Source organism: Carassius gibelio, chromosome B16 (genome assembly GCF_023724105.1).
Source record: "Carassius gibelio isolate Cgi1373 ecotype wild population from Czech Republic chromosome B16, carGib1.2-hapl.c, whole genome shotgun sequence".
NCBI classification, from domain to species: domain Eukaryota; kingdom Metazoa; phylum Chordata; class Actinopteri; order Cypriniformes; family Cyprinidae; genus Carassius; species Carassius gibelio.
This window is the reverse complement of record NC_068411.1, coordinates 11824144-11838489: the sequence shown is the minus strand read 5'-3', so window position 1 is coordinate 11838489 and position 14346 is coordinate 11824144.

Here is a 14346-nt window from a genome sequence, read left to right as displayed (position 1 = left end):
ATGTTCTCAGGAAAAGGGTTTTTAATTTTTATTGGGGCAAAATGTGTTTCATAATGTGACATCAACAAAAACATTTTTATTTTGTACATGACCGTGTACATGTCTGCTGTTCAGTGACTTGTTTTGATGAACTGGATGATGTTTTCTCTTTGTTTAGCTGAAATCTTACACTGTTTAATGGCAGACTCCACTGTCACAACTTACCCCATGTTGTGTGATACCATGCATTTATTCACAAACTAAAAAAAAAAAAATCTATACTGAGAAATATGAACTACGAGAGCTCTGGTCCTCCCTATATGAAAAATAAAAAAAGAAAGAAACTCAGTGCACACATGTGGATGTTTTGTGCCCTATATACAGTATGTATATATTTCCAAGAATCAGTGTATATCCATTTTCAAATTTCTCATCAAGTGCTTGAGAACTTCATGCAGCATTGAAAGAGAAGTACATTGTTCTCTAGGCGAATGCTTTGAGTCCAGACACTCATTCTTGATCAGTCACCTTAACACCCAATGCTCATAGAGTCACAAACATTAACATATTCTTCTGTAGGCATCTTTCATTCAAGCATTCTCCAGAAGAGGTATTTGGTTATGAAACATGGATGAATCACCGTTTAGTCTAACTCATTTCATTCATTTTGTGTGCCAGCCTTCCCACAGCATAGACAATTTTCCCATAATCCTCATGGTAGATTCATGGGTCTCGCACCACAGACGGTCTGGCGCCAGTCCCGTAATGTCCCTTATTCACAGCAGTCCACCTTCAAATAGTCTCACATCCGTGGCAAGTTGCCATGGCGATGGAAATGCCTCCCTTCTGGTGGCAACAAGTGAGAATCCGCTTTGCCTTTCCTCTCACTTTGATGCATGGAAGGGTGTAACGTTCTGCTTGGGTAGAATCTGTAAGTGTGCTATATGTATTAGGTAATCATGAGTCTTTGTCATGAAAAATTCTACTTGCTTTCTGCAGGTGGGTTGGCCAAACACCCTGCAGCTTAGCAGGTGCAAAGAGTTTGCAAATAGCGCTATCCGTCATGTTCTGAAAAAGGGTCCTCAAAAACGTAGCACTGGCGTCCTCCTTTGAAAACAAAACCACTTACGATGCACAAAGCCCTGCAATTAGCACATCACAACAAAAATCCTCACCCTTCTTTTCTTGTTTAGTCAGAACTTGCATTAGTTTGTAATACTTTATTTAAAAGGGAACGTGCAAGGCCATGATAGGACCTCACATCTAACTCAGCGCTCAGATTTTATTAAGCATGCTGTTTGATTATGAACCAAATCATAGAGTAGGTAAATGTACATAATGTATAAATATAAAATTAAATATATAAATATTATTATACATATAAATATACAATTATTATTATACATATAAATATACAATTATTATAAATCATATAAATTAAATTATGACCATTTTTAATATTATTTGTATAATTATTTCTATAAGGATATAATAGGAATATATTTACAAACACAAACACACATATAAACATTTGGTGCTTAATTATAAATAAAAAAAAGGCTGATAAAATTAAAGTCATGTGGTTCATGCAGATAAAAACAGATATATATTTTAAATATCATTGAAATATTATTTATCCTTTTTTATGACAAAGCAAAGTTCGTTCTGGTTGTAAAATGTCACTTGGTACTCCCTAAAATATAATGATATTATAAATTAATTTAATAAAAAAAAATTGTAACTTTTTTTCAACATACATTATTTTAATTTTGACTTAATGGTTACACAACCTGTCTTGAAAATAATATAAACATTTATAATACAAATCCATATGAAACCAACATGAAAGTATATTTCCAAGACATGCAGATTATTGTATTTCACTGACCAAAATATGTTTTGATGTGCAGGGATCATGTCTTTGAATACTAGGCTCATATTCTCTATGATATAATAATATTTTATTTTCATTACAATTTATCTGTCTATATTCGGTGTTTTGTGTATTAGTTATGGCTCCTGATGGTGTCCTATAGTCCTTGGATGGGAGCTGTGTCCATTCAGGTGAAGAGAACACACATCTCACTCTCTTTTTCAAAGACAGCTCTTCAAAAGAGACAAGTATATGAATCTTTGATGGTAACCTTTCCCAGAATACCTCTCTGTCTCTCTGTTTCAGTCCCCAGGCATCAGGATACACTGTAACGCCTGATGTCTCCAGCCATCATTACAGAATTTATCAAATGTGACATTTAATCCTTAAAACAAATCTTGAAAATGAACCTCTTTGAATGTATAAGTAAACAACAAGAAATAGTCTCATTCCCCTGAAAATTATTATCTGTTAGCAATCTATTTGTTTGAGTGTCCTGACCAGCCCAACTGAGCAACACTGGATCAACCAATGGTGTGAGTTTGGGGCGGGTCTATGCGTTTGCCCAACCAATGGCAGATGGGAGTGTGATGTTAATTTTAGTGAATATTAATTTTACTATATGTGACCCAGGACCACAAAACCAGTTACAAGTAGCACGGGTATATTTGTAGCAATAGTCAAAAAATACATTTTACGGGTCAAAATGTTATGCCAAAAATCGTTAGGATATTAAAGGTGCATTAGGTGATTGTCTTCAGAAACATTTTTGTTGTGCTGGTTGTATCCTGATAGCAATCATTAAATTAAGTGGTCTAAATGTATTTATATATTCTGTGGAAGGTGTAGGGCCAAGAAATGTTTGTCCAACTAAAATGCTCGGTCCGAGCAATTTATTTGGCTTTCCTACCTGCTTGTCAAATATGTATTTGCATACCTATGCTCACCCAGTTCACGCAGACAGAATACGTCATGTATGCGGTGTAGACAGAGCGAGAATGGCAGACAAACATCAACAACCTGATCTTCCTTCCTGTTAATATAGTACTGTTAATAATTGCATTATGAAGTTTTCTGACAAGTTAATGATACATGATTTAATTTAGTAATGTTGTCTCTGTTCGTCTGGTGTACATAATCGTTCAGGGGGCGTGGTTCATGATCTTTATGCACTGAGAGCCAACATCCCACACTCCCTCCCAGCCTGCAATCAGTTTCGGCCCAGTACTGGCCCACATCTGGCCCGCATGGATCTCACGCGAGCCAGATGTGGGCCAGTTCTGGGCCGAAACTGCTTGCTGTCTGGGAGGGAGTGTGGGATGTTGGCTCTCAGTGCTATCAGACTAGAGTTAGATTTTTTCAAGATCTCCTACTGCACCTTTAAGTAAAGATCATGTTTCATGAAGATATTTAGTGTAAATATATCAAAACTTAATTTTTGATTAGTAATATGCATTGCTAAGAACTTAATTTGGACACCTTTAAAGTCGATTTTCTCAATATTAAGATTTTTTTTTGCACCCCCAGATTCCAGATTTTCACATAGTAATTCAGCCAAATATAGTCCAATCCTAACAAACCATACATCAATGGAAAGCTTAATTATTCAGCTTTCTGATAATGTATTAAATGTATATATGACTGGTTTTGTGCTTAAAAAAAATGTCATCATTTACTCACCTCCAAGTCATTCCCAACCTGTATATATTCCCTTTATGATATTTTGAATAATATCTTTAAAAAATATCTTCATATGTGTTCAGAAGAAGAAAGAAACTCGTACAGGTTTGTAACAAGTGGAATGTTAGGAAATTAATTTTCAATTACAAGAAAATAGATTACATTTTCATGATTATGTTTCTTAATACACCAAGAAAGTGCAATCTGTTACAATCTAAAATTAAAAGTTTTACTTTAAAGTACATTCTACAGTAAATCATTGTTTTAATATGTTTTTGTCATACTTTAAAAGTACATTAGGTAAAGAACTAATGCGAATAAATTAGTATAAATAATTCATTGTCAGTACATTCAGTAATAGACTTTAACACTCTAGCCCTAACCCTAGCCCTAACCCTGAATAATTTATTATGAAATTACATATAAAAATGCACTGAAGCACTCTAAGATAAGTACAGCTAATTGCATTTAATATAAATTTAAACAGTAATAAATGTTAATATATTTGCAGTTAAACATACAATTAAGTGTCTGAAAGAAACCTAAAAAATAAATAAAAATAAAGTATATAATTTAAAGTGTACAACTTCTTTTTCACAGGGGTGTTACACATACCTGTTATACCATGATCACTGTGGATCAGTGTTGTACCTTGCTGTTGTGTTACAGCTGAGCTCCTTATCCAGACTAAACAAACCATCACAATGTTCAATATGAGCCTTAGCAGTTTTGTATGTACTTCAATCAAATTTGATCAGCGATGCAAACTGTTGTCATTGTGATGGGCGGTTGCTGTTTTTCTGTCTATCATTGTTGGCGATGGAGTTTATTCAGTGGGTCTGACTGTCTCTTATCCTCTTGCTCAACAGACAACAGCTCTCATCTTCATTTACACAGGTGCTACAGTATTTACAGAGAGACCTGTGCAAGCAGTTGCTATAATACTCTCGCGCTTCCACATATAGACACATACATCTGCAAATAAATGCTCCACCCTCTTTGTACGTTTCCTGCCATGGCTTTGAAATTATATCACATTATGCAAGTCTATCATAGACTCAGACAGTTTAAGCTGGGGTTATGTGATCCTGGATGCAGCGATGCAGAAATGATAGCTCCATGCTTTCCAAACATTAGATTGCTTCTGAAGATGGGTGGGTTTGCACACATAAATTGCATAAACATACAGACATAAACACACCCACACACCTGCACAATAAATAAGGATTCATCTGCAACGAGTACGCTGGAAACTTGAGGTGAGTTAAAGGAATACTTCATCCAAAAATGAAAATCCTGTAATTTACACCCTCATGCCTCTAAACATATCACATATGACTCATGCACGATTTCCTAAGTATTCTTAAGCATATGAAATATTTTAATATAATTTAAAGTCATGATTCATTAATTCTCACCGTTCTTTATTTGCAGTGAGCTTCTACCTGTTGTGGCTGGATTGCTGAGAACTGGATGAGTCTAGTTTGTGAATTAATCATGTAGGCTATTTTTTAATGATGTGGATCAAACGTGTCCAGATTTTTAACATTTTAACTACTTTAATTTGTATTACTAGAACACTTGTTTATGCTCTTTTAATGCATCTGTCCCTAAATGGAAGAAATCAATGAATTCTCCTTTTCAAGTTCAACTAGAAACAAAGTCATCCAGGTTTGGAACAGCATGAGAATGAGTAAATGATTATACATTTAACTGCTGCCTATTATTTAGCTACACATACTTTCTTTCTAGAAGACCATCACAGAAAACAGGTCCCATTTGTTATTTTATGCGATTGTCTTTCCCTCCAGCTTATGATAAATTATGTTCACAGCTTGATGATTTCATTCTGGTAATTTTTCCATCTGTTTTAGCTTTGTGGAAATGAACACATTACTCTTTTGTGTAAGTAAATGCTTACTTACACATTTGTTTTCAAGAAGCTGCACTTTCAAGAGAATATCTTGCCCATTTTGTCTAAATTGAGTATAAGATGTGGCATGATGTTCAAGTCTAGTTGTAGACAAACCGTACCGTCGGTGTTGAAGTTGAAGTGTTGGCGAAAGAACAGTCCAAAGCATCGGAAGATCTTTAGATCAACTCCTGGGTCACTAGCCAAAAATGAGTCTCAAATCTGTCTTAAGGGTCACTAACAGCAGTGAAAAATCAATGCTAAATAGAAACAATAATATGCAAACAACCATACAATTTTACCATGTAAAGTAGAGGTATAGTTTTAATAGTAAAATAAATAGGCTTATACAACAGTTAGTTGTAGTCCTAAAATTTAATTGGTTGAAAAGTGTTCAGATCTGATACACAGTTTAACATCATTGGGACTTTTCACTGATAGCTTATCTGTATGCATACTCCATATTGGCGGTGGAATTTTTTCAGTGACTCTTTCTGTAGATTACATTGTTTTGCCAGTAGGTGGCGACAAGTCACTGTCTTTATGAATGAGTCATTGAATCATTCATTCAAATAATTCTTTCAAAACACTGATTCATTCAGGAACAAAACATTTTGAATGCTGCACCCTCTTGAGGTCCCATTTATCGGCCGCATACTTCATCAATTTCTAATTCATAAAACTGACCGGTATTCCTCAAGGGATGTAAATTTCTTCAATATTTTTCTGAAATGAGGCATTGCTCTTGATGAAAGAGGGTGCAGCCTATGCAAAGAGACACAGCTAGTGACTGCTTTATTGACTGAGTCATTGAATCATTTGCTTAACCATTTTGTGCACTCCACTGTTTTGCTCAGAGACTTTAAATTCTGCTGTGGCTTAGTGTGGAACCAAACTGTGTTTTATAAAGGCAGGATCACACCTGAACTGTACTGTTGTTTGTGTAATATTACTTGCGAGATACTCTTCCCATATAATCTGTTGTTGGTGACAGGCTCTGTGTGCAATCAAAATGTAGAGCATTTTGGTAAATGTTATCTTTCCTATAATATTTACTCTGGAATGTTCTGCTGTTGTTCACAAAGCTGCTTGTTTTCATACTTTTCATATGTTTCAATATATTAAATGAACCACAATTATTTTTGTTATTCCATAATTTTAAGACCTGTATGTTCAGCTGACACACGAATCAGTTTATACCTTGATTTTATATCAGATTTAGGTTGTATTATTTTATATAATTTTAAGTTATCCTGTGGAAGTTTTTCAAGGCTCTGAAAATAAAAAACTGAAATGCAAACAAAAATGCTGAGAAAATGTAAAAGGTCAAAATCAGTTTGTCTCAAAATTCTGGTGCTCTCCCTTCTTCTCTCTTTTCAGTTGCTTTCTTTCTCTGAAACCAAACATTTTCTACCCAGGAACCAGTCTCCTTAGAGAGCATGTTACCCTCTCAAAGAATTAATAGCTCTCAATGATCTTGCCATCTGCTAGCAAAGGTTCATACCTACACACTGGTTAAAGAGAGCGAGAATGGGCATTAGTCAAAGAGAGCTCTTTCTCATATAGTTTGTGCGTCCCGTGGTCTGAAAGAGCAGGGCCCTCACTAAAGGCCACCATCTGCTGTTTCTTTCTTTCGAGCAACCCCTGAGTTCTGCTGACGGCCTCTTCCCAGCTCTGATCCCAATCCTAACATCACTGCTGCGCGGAATGGAATGCTCGGCTAATTCTATGAGAAGAAACTGGGAGAGGGAGAGTGTGTCTATATGAACATCAGCCATTTAGTTGAATATCATTGTTTTCAAGAATTCCAGTCATATCTCCTGTTTCTCCAAATCGTTCTCTTTCCCTCTCGTTGATTGTCCCCACCTCTTGTCCTCAGTTTTAACACGCACGCACACACACACACACACAGATCCACACGCCTTCTCCCTTTCTTCGAGTTTGTGAAGGAATGTGTTTTTAAGGGAACAAAACAGTGCACTTGTGGGAATGGTGCAGGATTAGTAGTGTGGGATGTAATGAGTGTGAGAGGCCAAAGCCTGATCCCTACTCATTAACTCATCTTTTCACCCTCATCCCCCCATCCACACTCTTTCATCTGATTTCCTTTTTAATCCCTCCATTCATCCAAATGATCCTTCGGTGTTCTGAGATCGCTCCTGTCCTCTTGGGCTGAGAAACAGCCATGTGCTGAATCAATATTTGCGGTTTTGTCAGTGGGCAAGTTGTCTTTTTAGTTTTTGTCAAACTTTCCAGACCTATCTGGCTTCGAGAGTCGTAATAAAAGAAAATCTGCAGGAACTTTAAAGTAATGAACTAATTCCAGGTGTTGAAGAATGATGTAAAATCTCCCAAAAATGTGTAAAGTGTACGCTGGCGGCAATCTTCCGAGATCAGTCTTGTGTCATCAGCATGTGTGGCCCAGGCTCATTAGAAAAACATGCCTTTAGTGACATTTCTGCTTCTTGAACACTTTTAAAGTGAAATGTCTAATGAGTGGCACTAAAAGTATGCTCAGTTTTATTGTAAACAGATGAATGTTAATGTTTTATTGTTATATATTATGTTGCAGATCAGAAATGCAATGTCTGTTAAGTTAAAAGGTTAATACTAGTGCATTTGAAATAATGTACCACCTATAATAAACCTGACAGTGTTAAACAAATGAAAAACTGAGAGAAGAAACCACAGCATTTTAGTCTGCTCTGTGCTTTTTTATAGTGATTCCTGTTTCACGAGTAACCGAGCAAGTTTTTGCTAGAAAAGCCATATATGCTGGCTATTTATGCAAATGTCAAAATTTGTCAAAATCAATAATCTGCACCTGTTATTGTAAACTGTTGTTCAAAAAATAAAATTAAAATAAAATTAAAAAAGTTTGAGAATGAGTTGTACAGGGACATTTTTCAAAAATGTAGGTAGAGGGATGTTTTTTTCCAATTAGCCTACTAACATTAACGTCACTTCTGAATTCAAACATATCTGTTTATTAAATATACATACACCACAGCCATTTTTTCCTAGGTTCTAGTGAAATATTTTCCTCTCTTTGTAGAGCGGACGGATGGCACAGATGGTTGTATTCTGATGCACATTTCCTTCATAGTGCCTTTATAAAAGAGAGAAGCCTTTTTCTCGGCTAATATTTAGCTCCTTCAAATGCTAATGGCTTGGTTCCCTTCTCCAAGGTTAGCATAACAATTATGGGAATGCTTTAGATGTGGGACATTTGTTTATGAGTTGAAAGGGGTGTGTAGAAGCATTGAGCAGAGGGGTCCGAGCTATTCATGTCCTGCCTCTGAACCTCGAGTCAATTTCAAGGTCCAAAGCTGCACAGTTATTACAATTAGCAAGCTAATCTTCATGTGGTGCTATTTGTACTATAATATGGGGCAAATGAAGGATGAAAATATCAGGAATTTTAGATTTGAATGAGATTTTTGTTGTTGTTGTTGTTGTTTTTGCAATCATGCCTCATTTATAAAAAATAAATAAATAAATGTTGTACAGTATGTCATAAATCTATATTTAAATAACCAAAGAAATACAACAAATAAGTTCTAGCAAGTTCAGACTGCACTGAACATGCAAACAAACACCATGAAGTTCCAAAATATATTTAGAAAACATACACTTCATCATTTGTGATAATACATGCAATATGATTGAATTTCACCCTCTAGAGGGTTCCATATTTCATTTAAATCCTGAAAGGCAAAATCGTGTTAATGTTCTAATTTCATGGACTAGATCAAAGTTGCTTGTAAAAAAAAAAGAGACATTAAATTGAATGTGGGCCCAACAGTTTCACCTCATTAACCAAAGTTATGAAATATTACAGATAGCCAATACAACATCAAACACACCAAATGGAATATGACTAAACAAGCCATCTCATACTGAGCAGCAAGATGAACAAATCTCATCCTTCTCAGATCTATCTATCTATCTATCTATCTATCTATCTATCTATCTATCTATCTATCTATCTATCTATCTATCTATCTATCTATCTATCCTCAGTTAGGTTTATTTTCAGTATCAGCGTTTTTGATTGTTTACATCTCTTCTAAAACTATAGAGGAGACAAAATGAATGGGGTGTTATTCTCAAGAGAAAAATCTGAAAAGCATCAGATGTCAATGACATTGCTGTCTAGGAGAAACAATAGAGATATTAAAGAAACTATTTTCCTTTCCTTTCCGACAGGGGGGATCATCGCATGTGATGTGTAGCTATAGAAATACCTCCCATTCCTAAAAATAAATGAATAAAGCAGTCCCGAAAATTCCCAGTGTGCCTCGTTCAAAAATATACCACTATTCCTCCAAGGCTTTTCCATGCATTATTCACCTGTTCCGTTGCCAAGAGAGCGCTCAGGGGAATCGTTGAGACCTCATTGCAAAATTTATGCGGATCTCTGTGTTGCTTTACTTCCAACCTTATTAAACTCTATAATTTTCTCAGGAGAGTCTTCCACACCAGAGCTTCTCTGTCAAAAATATTCATAAATATGCCTAATAAACAAATTAGCATATTCATGGTAAGTGCTTATGACAGCCACTCTGGGTTTATACATACACAAATTGAATTTTTTAGGTTTCTTACAATTTTATGGGCTCTAAAATTATTAATCATTATAGTTTGCTATACTAGAATTTTATTAAACAGCCCTGTTTTGCAATTTAATTGCATTTTAAAGCATACATATTTAAGGAACACCATAGTTTGTTTACATGTAATCTTTGCAAGTTAAAGCTTTTTAAAACTGAGGCAAAAAGGATGTGTTTTAAACTTAATGCATGGATGAGTTTGTCAGACGAATGAAGAGACTGAAGTGTAACTTGATTTGACGTGTTCGTGCGATTGCAAAAATCAAATACATGAATCAAGCTAAATCAAACTCCTTGTACCCTTACAAAGTGCTTGAAGGTCACCCAGGTGTATTCTGCAGTTCCACACCTTGCAGCAGAGTCAGAGGTGGTTTTGCTGAGAGATAGTGGAGCATATGGCTCTGTGGCATTAGTTAAAATGTGCATTGTTCATCACCCAGAACATTCTTGAAGCTGTGGTCACAGACAGTATCTTCTGCAGTTTCTATACATTAGTGAAGGTCCGCTATCTCAGGCTTATCACCACACATCTGTTTCAGTTCTTGTCCTCTAGAAACAGAGAGAGATCACAGAGTGGAGAAATGGCATCGCACTGTTCTTGTCATCATTTGCTGAATGTCAAGCATTAGATGACCATCTGTGCATTCTAGAAAGTTTGCTGAGGCAGGTGAAGCGATCTCTCTGTGTGTGCACATACTTAGCTATTTTTTATATATATTTATATATGTAGCTATTGGTTACACATAAACAGGTGCATCTCATATATATATTAATTTTGATGATTAGAGCTTACCGCTCATGAAAGTCAAAGGTCCAGTATCTCAAAATATAAGAATTAACTTTTTCACGATATTCAAATTTTGTGTGTGTGCATATATAGTTATACAATTATTAGTTTATAATAATTGCAATTATCTTTCCCGCTTTCTCTCTCTATAATACATCCACATTTAACAAATGGGGAGGGAATTGGCTTCTCACTCTTCTCTCCAAAACTGTCCACAGTGGTTTTCTAATACTCAAACGTCTGACCAGGGCAGATGTTGAAGTGTGCGGTGGTAAGTCTGAGATAGGCACCTTCAGTAATTGTTGGCTTTTTGACATATTACTTTGTTCCTCCACTTTACATAAATAATGTCTGCTAAATGTATGCCTGTAAAAAAATAATAATAATACAATTACAGACAAAACAAAAAATACTTCATAATTAATTACTTACGACAGACGTGTGTGAAGGGTGAACTGTTTGATTCTAGTATTATAAAATGTAGTGAAAATGTTCTAAATGCTTTTTGCGTCATTATATTTAGTTTGATTCTTTTAAATGAATAGTATTTTGTGGCTTAAAGGGCACCTATTATGCAAAATTCATGTTGTTTGAGCATTAATGTGTGTTGGCAGTGTGTGTACACAACCACCCTATAATGATAAAAAAAATCCACCTGATCCTTTATTTTTAATCCAGATAAAAATAAATAAGCAATAAAAAAACAGTGTCTCTATACAAGCCGTTTGCAGAATCTGTAAAATGTGACATCACATTGTACACACCCCGCCCACGACTGTTGTATTTAGCAGAGACCCCTCCCTGAGTGAGCTGCATACAATCCAACAAGCTTATCTTCATGCAAGAGCATTTAAGAACAGTGTTCAAGTATGATATGTCTTATTATTAGAGCTACAGGAATTATACATTCAAGAGCAGTGATTGATTTTCTGTATTTTTATTTTATTGTTGGGTCACTAACAGCTGTGCAGTGGGTTCTGTATATTATGCTTCACCTAATACACAGATCTAATATAACCATGTGATTTTCTTCTGGCTGTTTACCTTCACAGACACAACTGATTATGTTTTCATAACTAATGTGTGTTTTTGGCATAAACTTGTGTATATCTGACAGTTTAAGTGCAGTGGATAAGACACATGCCTTTGGTGTGAGAGACCCGGGTTCGAATCCACTGCGAGACACCAATGTGTCCCTGAGCAAGACACTTAACCCCTAGTTGTTCCAGAGGCATGTGACCTCTGACATATACAGCAATTGTAAGTTGCTTTGGATAAAAGTGTCAGCTAAATGTAAATGAATAAGAGATGAAAGAGAACTGAGTTTAGTACTCACATGCTGCGTGACTGCCGCATTCTGTGCATGTGTTTTGGATGTGTTCCCTCAGAAAACAGCATGTTTTTGCTTCCACTCATATAGGCATGTTCAAAATAAATGATGTGTGGTGTATTTACACCTAAACTTCACAAACACATCCTGGGGACACCTGAGACTTTTATTACATATTGTATAAAGGGGCATAATTTGGTACCCTTTAAATAAGTTACTTAGAGACTGAGATGTTTGGCTATTTTAAAAATGTTTCATTCAGCTGACACAAATTCATTGATTTTTGAAAATCAAGTAGATTCGAGGAGTGGTTTTACTGAAAATTTTGTTTTTATGATCTCTTATAACAAAAACCTTTTGAAAATGAAAATGCAGATCCTGTTGTAAATAATAGTGAGGGGGAAAAACACTTAAAACTGTCATCCCTTTATTATCTCTTAGTTGTTTTGCTGAGAGATTATATATGGGATTGTGGCATCAGCTGAAGTTTCCATTGTTCATTACCAACAACATTTTTGAAGCTCCAATCTCCAATCTACCTTGTATAAATTATAATTTCTATTGTATTAAATTGTGTGTGTGCATGTGCCCATCCTCCTACATCCGCCGAGACACTGTTCCTAAACCCTGGGGTTTTTGTGCACCTAGATCACTCTCATCACTGGGTTCCCATGGGGACCACAAAACCCCTGTTGTCACAGTACCCGTGTCCCTCGGCAACTCAGCCAGGCAGCCGGCTTGATAAGGGAGTGAGGGACGGAGGGATGGATGGATGGGAGGATTAAATCTTCTCTTCCAGGATAAGAACCTGTCTGATTGAGGCTTCACTCCAGGAGTGGGTTTGATCTTTCCACCCATATCCCCTCATCTATTTTCTCATTCCCTCCATCCCTATTGTGCTATCCCTTTCCCCTTCTTCCACTCACCCTTCTGAACTATAATCCAATGTGACATACTTACAGATGGTGTGTCAATGGCAGCATCAGTGGTTGCTCAGCATCGGGGGGCCACTCGCCTGGCTGACATCCTGGATCTGTGGAACCGGGGGCCTCATCGAGCATATGCTTTGATGCTATAGAAATTAGGCATTTATATATGGTAAGTTGGGGGTTGTTGACAGTCAAGAGGTTGTATGTATCGAAGAGACATATTTGTAATGACAGGTCACTGAGAGTGAGGAGGAGCTGTGTATCTTCACACCCTGAGTTTGGTAATTAGACTTTTCCCGTGAGAGAAGAAACTGACACATTTTCAGAAAAAAAAAAAAACACTTTCATCACATCTCTAGTTGGTTGGAAAACAGTACTGCAGACCTTTGCTATTATAATGTGTAAGCTTGCAGCAAAACATATACAGTATATATAAAACATATTAAAATTATTCATACCACCCAAAAAAAACAAAAAAAACAAAAAAAAAAACATACATGTGAATGAAGTAAAGTCAAGAAAATACTGGCATTGTTTCTGCATTTAACATAAATGTATAGCTTCATAAATAAATTAAGTGATTGTTTGGTTACCACATATAATTTTGTGTTAATTATTAAATGTTGAAATGTTGCGCAATAAATATTATTATTTTTATTTATGTGGTAGTATAGTATAATAGTAGAAGAAGTACCAGTATAATTTCAAATTAAACTATTAAGAATTTAATCTAATCATAATCAAGATTGACATTTACTGTACATAGTAGTTTATTTGCATAAAACAGAGTCTCAAAGTCAAAGTTAAGAGTATCAGCAGTGTAAATGATCTGAATTGGTCACACTTTATTTTAAGGTCTAATTCTTACTGTTAACAAACCAATAACTTTGATTTTTGCCTCAGTATACATATACAGTACAGACCAAAAGTTTGACCACACCTTCTCATTCAAAGAGTTTTCTTTATTTTCATGACTATGAAAATTGTAGATTCACACTGAAGGCATCAAAACTATGAATGAACACATGTGGAATTATATGTGGAATTATATACATAACAAAAAAGTGTGAAACAACTGAAAATATGTCATATTGTAGGTTCTTCAAAGTAGCCACCTTTTGCTTTGATTACTACTTTGCACACTCTTGTCTTTCTCTTGATGAGCTTCAAGAGGTAGTCACCTGAAATGGTCTTCCAACAGTCTTGAAGGAGTTCCCCCAGAGATGCTTAGCACTTGTTGGCC